This window comes from Ceratotherium simum, chromosome 5 (assembly GCF_057802395.1).
Source record: "Ceratotherium simum simum isolate JZ-2026a chromosome 5, ASM5780239v1, whole genome shotgun sequence".
Lineage (NCBI taxonomy): Eukaryota > Metazoa > Chordata > Mammalia > Perissodactyla > Rhinocerotidae > Ceratotherium > Ceratotherium simum.
The window spans coordinates 22,087,163-22,095,075 of NC_141904.1; positions in this window are offsets into that span (position 1 = coordinate 22,087,163).

The window sequence follows — 7,913 nt, forward strand, 5'->3', positions numbered from 1 at the left end:
TTTAGCTGCTCCCAAAATGTTTAACAGAAGAATCTGTGATTGTCGGCTAAACCCAACCAGGAAATTCTCAGGCTTGCTCTTGTTAACTCTTGAAACCTACAGCCCCAGCAGTGGGCTTTTGGTGGCTTGGAGAAGGTGCCATCTACTTGGGAGGAAGGTAACTCTTGAGTAACTTGGTTCCAGAATCTCAACTTTCACCATCCAGCTCAGATTCTTCCTCCTCAAAGCAAAAGTGACTTCTTCCTTCTCTAGCACACAGATTTCACAACTGACCGTGCAGTTGGCACAAATTATGTCAATATATCCTGCCTGCGACACCTGCTGATATTAGTTTTGATCTGCTTCTAAACCACCTTGTGTTGCTACTCAACCTGTGTTAAAGTCCCTGAAGACGGAGGACTGTCCCAGAGCTCTGTGTACCCCAGGACAAGCCTTGTCACCTAAGAGATCCTCAACAATGTCAGTAATTTGATCAAATCACATCACTGTAGGATGAAAAGAAAGTAGGAAAAATGGCATAACTTTATGCTCCAGCCACACTGAGCAACTTGCATTTCCCAGCACCCCTTTGTGCCTTTGCACATGCAGCTGGCTGGCACGGGCCTGGTACAAGGGAGGGCTTTGGTGAGTATGATGAGAGAAGGAGAGGGACTGTGGACAGACAGCCACCCAGAGTTAGGGCCTGCAAACAGGAGGCTGAACGTGCACATTCAAGTCACCAGGGGGCAAGTCACTGCTGATGTAAAGTTACTACATCTACCCTTTGGGGAGGCCCCAGCACGGAAGTACTTATAAGCCCCATACTCATTAAACAGTTTTTTGTAAATCTCCATTTCCCATGTATTTTATGAGCCTATTTCTTATGAGGTTACCCTAACTGACTGAGGCAGAAAATTATCATCTTTCTTCAAATTCTCCTGGAAAGGCTTTGAATCTTTCAGAATCTAATAATATAGGCTATTAGATTTGTCCAGAAGGAAATTATTTGAGATTTGTGAAAGGCTTACACCAATAAAGCCAATCAAAGTTAGAGCCTTCCCTCTCAGGCCTTGTAGGTGGGAGTGGATAGTGAAGAACAATCCGGGGGTGCCCACCAACACATAACATGCACATGTCATTTGACCCAGAAATTCCACAGAAATACTCATTCAACTGCCCAGTCGTTTAAGTGCAAGGATTTTCATTACAGCCTCAGATTTGAAACAGCCTAACTCTTTATGAAAATGAGATTGGTTGAATAAACCATGGGACTTCCATATGCAAAACAAACAAAAATGAACCTTAACCCTTGTCTTGCCCCACACATAAAAATTAGCTCAAGATAGATCATAGACCTAAATGTAAGAGCTAAAACTGTTAAACTTCTAGAGGAAAACAGGAGACAATCTTAGTGACTTGGATTAGGCAAAGATTTCTCTTTTTAAATTAAAAAAAAATTTTAATAAAAATTGTGTATATTTAAGGTGTACAAGATGATGTTTTGATATACATATATATTGTGAAATGATTACTACAGTCAAGATAATTAACATATCCATCACTTCATATAGTTACCTTTTTTTTCTAGTGAGAACACAAGAACTACACTCTTAGAAAATTTCATGTATACAATACAGTATTATTAACTATAGTCACCATGTACATTAGATCTCTAGGACTTATTCAGCCTACATAACTGAAACTTTGTACCCTTTGACCAACCTCTTTCCATTCTTAACCCCTACCCCTGGTAACCATCATTTTACTCTCTGCTTCTATGGAAAAAGATTTCTTAAATAGGAAATAACAAGCACAAACCATAAAAGAATAAAAATGTTAAATTAGACTTCATCAAAATTTTTAAACCTTTGTTCTTGGAAAGACAAAGTTAAATTGAAAGGACAAGCCAAAGACTAGGAGAAAATATCTGCAAAACACATATATGATAAAGGACTTCTATTCAAAATATATAAAGAACTTTTACAACTCAATAATAATGAAACAACCCAATTAAAAGAAATGGGCAAAAGGTATGAATAGATACTTCACCAAAGAAGACACTTGAATGGCAAATATGCACATGAAAAGATACTTGACATCAATAGTCATTAGGAAAATGAAAATTAAAGCCATAATGAAATACCACTACATACTACTAGAATGGCTAAAATTAAAAAGACAGACAATTCCAAGTGTTAGTGAGGATGTGGAGCAACTGGAACTCTCACGCATTGTTAGTGGGAATGCAAAATGGTGCAACCACTTTGGAAAACAGTTTGGCAGTTTCTTATGAAGTTCAAGATACACTTACTATACTACCCAACAATTCTACTCTTTGGTATTTATCCAAGAGAAATGACACATATTTCTACCCAAAGATTTGTACATGAATGTTCATAACCACTTTACTTGTTATAACCAAAAACTAGAAACAACTCAAATGGCTATTAACTGGTGAATGGATAAACAAATTGCATATGATTAGAAACTACTCAACATTAAAATGTAATGAACTACAGGGGCCGGCCTGGTGGCATAGCCGTTAAGTTCTTGTGTTCTGTGTCAGCGGCCCGGGGTTCACCAGTTCTGATCCTGGGCATGGACCTAAGCACTGCTCATCAAGCCATGCTGAGGTGGCATCCCACATAGAGCAACTAGAAGGATGTACAACTATGACAAACAATTATCTACTGAGGCTTTGGGGAGAAACAAGGAGGAAGATTGGCAATAGATGTTAGCTCAGGGCCAATCTCCCTCAAAAAAAATTAAAATAAAAATAAAAACATAAAGAAAAGAAAAAGAAAAAAAATGTAATGAACCACTGAAACAAGTAACATGGATGAATCTCAAATGCATTTTGCTAAGTGAAAGAAGCCAACACAAAAGGCTACAAGCTGTATAATTCCATTTATACGGCATTCTAGAAAAGGCAAAACTATAGGGATGGAGACCAGATCAGTGGTTGCCAGGGGTTAGGGTTGTGAGAAGAGACTTCACTGCAAAGGGAATTTTTGATGGTGACGGAAGTGTTCCTTATCTCCATTGGAATGGTTGTTTGTCTACTTTGTCAACACTCATCAAACTGTACTCTTAAAAAGGATGAGTTTGATTTTATGTAAATTTTCCATCAATAAACTCGACTTTACAAAAATAAGAAAAAGATTGTTCACATGTATGCACTGACATAGAAGGTTGTCCATGGAATATTGTTGAGTGAAACTGGAAAGTTGCAGTGCATCTGACCAAACATCTGAACAAACAAGCAAATCTATTTATCAATTATTTATATGTGCAAAGAAAAAGATCTAGAATGATATACACTACACACTTGGGGATGGAAGTATGTGGGATGAAGGAAGAAGGAGGGAAATTTTTCTTTTTAACCTTGTACATATTTGTATTGTTGAAAATTTTTACAAGTATTATTTAATTTGTAATTTACAAATAAAGGGTTTTTTTTTCAAAATCGAATTCTTGACAACCTTAAGAGTAAAGAAGGAAGAAAGGAAAAAGGTGTCTTTCCTGCATGTCTGAGGTCCAACAAGTCCCTGCCGACGCGCTGAGAGAAGCAGACAGACCGTTATTGATTGGTCCTGGCAGAGAATAGAGCTCTGAGCCTGGTCTTTCTGGCCCAGAATTAAAGATGATTCAGTTATGCCGAGGTCCCGGCCACCTCCAGCTGGCAGCTGCATCAGCAGGAGGGAGACAAGACTGGGCAGCTGAGAAGCCCAGGAAAGCCCCTCCTCACAGCTCCCTGTCCCCTGGTAACTCGAGCTTAAGGCCGAGCCAGAACTGATGCAGCCTCGCAATGCCAAGGAAAGATCCATCAGAGAACCAGAAGAACTAATAAGTCTAATGAGACTAATCAGACTCAGCCAGGCGTTGAGCCTGTGGTTCCACCTCCAGGGCAGGGAGCTGGGTTGTCCTCACTTTCAGGGAAGACACCTGTGCTGGGCTGGCCTTGGGCCACCTGGATGCAATCACAATAATGACAATAATCTTACCCAATAGTGTTTCCCAAACTGTGCTGCAGATGCACCCATTCTAAGATATACTTCATCTTTAAAAAGCAGAGGAGTTCACACAGATTGAGAAACGCTGCATATTTTATGTCCCTCTTGGAAATTCACAATATATATTAGCATATCACTGGCAAGTCCTGCAGTAAAGAAACTCATTTACTTTGCTTTTACCCCTAAAAGTATTTGACCCCCAAGCCCATTTTTGTTTAATTCCTACTGTTTGATTCCCTCTTTTTTTCTTATCTACATCTTTTACAATAAACATGTTACTGGTGTGCTAAAGAAATAATTATTATGTAGAGCTTTATTTTTTATCAAATCCTTTCATCATTTTTTTTCATTTGATGTTCACAAGGGAGAGAGTGGGACTTGACTTATAATTCCCATTTTACCAATGAGAAAACAGGATCATGTGAGGTTCTGGGGACAGCAGCAGAGATTCAGGTCATTGCCCGCCAGGCAGAGTGATTACCGGCAAGACTGGACCTGAACCTCCGTGCTGACACACTGATCCAGATGCCATCAGTGCTCCCAGGCCTCAGGGCTAGACTTGCTCCCCAAGGGTACGTCCGTCAACCACGTCTTCACCTGAAGCTGGACTCAGAGATGCTGTGAGTCCAAGAATCATTCATCTCTGAAGATGCAAAACGATGTTCCTGGTAGGCAGACAAGAAAGGCACACCTTTTATGACAGGAAGCGAGGGAGGGCTGGAGACTTCAGAGGAGACCCCAAAATGGTTTATGACAATTGAGGATTGATGGTTCTTGAACTGAAGCCCGTAGGAAGGGAAAACATCTTGAATCCTGAGCAAAGCCAGTTTCTTAATGTTATGCATTTCAAGAATCATAGAAATAAATAGCTCAAAATAATAGTAGAGCTACTGAAGGGCATAGCAAATCTCAGCCCCAGTCTCGCAGGTGGGGCAGTTGGTTTGCCCAGATTTCCCCTAGGGTGAACCCCAGAAAACATAGTTGACATTCACCCCATTCTCTTCTAGCCAGTCCAAATGCATGTTCCTAGTTTACTGTTCACTCTGTACTTACCAGGTGTTCATTGCAAATGTTTACTTTTATATATTTTATATATTTATTGGCAAAAACATTACCATCCCCAACCCCATTGCCTCCCGGCTACCTCAACCCCACTCCCCACCCCCATCACCTCCACCACCATCCCACCTGGAGACAATGGTTCCTCTTGTAAGAGATCAGATTGATGGGTAGGAAGGACCACCTCACAGTTCAGTTTGGCCCAAGGTAAAGACAGAGCATTATTTATTTTCAAGCTTGGATCTAGTCTCTGTACAGCTAAAGGTGGCGATCAGGGCATGTGGTTGTGTATCTGGCAAGGCCCTAGAACAGGACCGTTCCTAGCACACTGGTAGGCCAGTGCTGACCAAGACTCCGAAGTAAAGGGTGGGAAAGGGGCACCACCCTTGCGACGTATAATTATGCAAACTCCCATCCCTATCGTGGGAAGGGAGATCTTGGCCCATATTGCAATAGTCGGGAGCTGTGAGGGGTATTTTAGACTTTTAGGAAACAATAACCTAAGAGATGGAGGAGAACACACAGAGGCACCCAGCCCCACACTGCTTTGGGGTCTGCGTTCCAATGAGGCCCTGTAACTCTCATAACCAGAAGGTTCTCCCATCCTGCAGGCTGGTGGGGAACAAACTGCAAATCGGAAACCTCGGTATGTTTTGTATTTAATCCACTTCTTAAAGACTTAAAGTGCTTTAAAAATAGCCACAGGGAAAGGGCTATCTGCAAGGCCAAAATATGTATCTATACAATCTGCAATGAGAAGAACAGGTGATTTTTTGTAAGCACTAGAGAGATAAAAATTTTCCCTCCCCTTATCATGGATTCTGTGATTACTTGTTTCCTTATATACAAAGTTGCTGAACGTAACTGCATTGTTTTAAAAACACATGTGTGTCGGGGGCCGGCCCTGTGGCTTAGCGGTTAAGTGCGCGCGCTCCACTACTGGCAGCCCGGATCCCGGGTGCGCACCAACGCACCGCTTCTCCTGCCATGCTGAGGTTGCGTCCCACATACAGCAACTAGAAGGATGTGCAACTATGACATACAACTATCTACTGGGGCTTTGGGGAGAAAAAGGGGGGAAAAAAAAAGGAAGATGATTGGCAATAGATGTTAGCTCAGAGCCGGTTTTCCCCAGCAAAAAAAAGAGGAGGATTGGCATGGATGTTAGCTCAGGGCTGATCTTCCTCAAACAAAACAAAACAAAACACGTGTGTCCTCAGGAAGTGGATGGACAAGGCTAACCTGGAGAAGATGGCAACAGAAAACGAATGATTCAGGAAGGTGAGAGAGAGGTCAGAGTATTCATTCATTCATTCAGTAAATATATACTGAGTTCCTACTGTGCCCCAGGCAAAGATCTAGGAGTTGGGGATTCAGCATGAACCAAATGTACAAAATTTCTTGCCTGCAGGAATTTACATTCTCATGGGGGTCTCAAGACAGACGAGAAGCATATATAATAATCCAGTGGCACTCAATGTAATGCAGAATAATGAAGAGACATAACTAACCAGGAGGGCCTCCCTGAAGGGAGGTAAGACATAAGAGATGAAGAAGGTAAGAGATGAGTTTTGACTATAGTTCTCACTGTAGATTCATGGAAGAGTCTGAGGCAATTCTGATCTTAAGAGATAAAAATACCAACACCAATCACCATCACTGTCCATTAAACACCTATTATGCTTGTACACGTATCATTTCTTGAAAGCCTCGCAGCACCTCTGCGACACAGGTGTTACTATCTCTGTGTTACAGATAAAGAAACAGAGGCTGATAAAGGCAGTTTAGGTAATCTGCCCAAGACCACTGAGCTAGAACGCAAAGCTGGCTGCATATCCCGAAGCCTGTGTTCTTTACAGCAGACCACCCAGCCCCGGAGCCAGACACCACGGGGAATGGGGAGGCAGGTGAGGGAACCTGCCCCGGCCCAGGGCACAGAGTGGGCATGATCATGGCCCTTCAGAGGACAGTGGCAGGGACTTTTGGCCAGAGAGGACTCAGAGGAAAATAGAATGAGCTGAGCTAAGATGGTAGATGCAGGCCGATTCTGGTGGCCTGGATACCAGAAGGTCACTTTCAAATTTGAATGGCTGGCCAACGGGGGGATATTTTACATGTGCTCACTGCATTCCAGTTCCTGCTCACACTGGGAGTTGCCAGCAGGGACAGTTTGCCTTGTGTTTTCTTTGCCTTGTGTTTTCTTCTGCCTGATGGCCTATTCCAGAATCTCTGCTCTTCCCTCCACCTGGAGAACCATGTCCCCACCCCTTCATGTCCAAATCCTCCCAGTTCTCCCAAATTTAAATGTTCCCTCCTCCAGGAAGACTGTGCCAGGAGGGATGTGGTCCCTTCTGGGAACTTGCCTAGTGTGTTCCCTGATTTTCATTCTTAGCACTTGGAAGGCAGTGTACATGGTGGCAAGAGCAACATGGTTTAAACTCAAACAGTAGCTGGTTAGAATCCTGGATCCACCACTCACTAGCTGAGGAAACTTTTGGGAGTTCAATAGAGATAACAGTTTCTTATGGAGTTCTGATGAAGTGTTAGGGATTAACCTTGAGGTTCCTTAGCCAGATCTCAGGACTCATCTCTCTCTCTCAGGACTCCTGACTAGGGGCTCCATGCAAGCCGTAGCAGCCAAGTGGGAATTGGAGACACTTTATTAATTGTGCTAACAACCATGACAGATTCTGGCAAAAGTTGAGTTGGGGGTTTGGGTTAGGCTTGGAAGCCACAGAGGTTGTCTGCTTCCTCCGCAAGGAATTGAGGTTGCCATTTTAATTTCTAAAATGCCTTATACAGTTCCCTTCTTTGGGCTTCTACCTGCCTCCTCTGCAGGAACAGGAATGAGGAGGGTGGAAA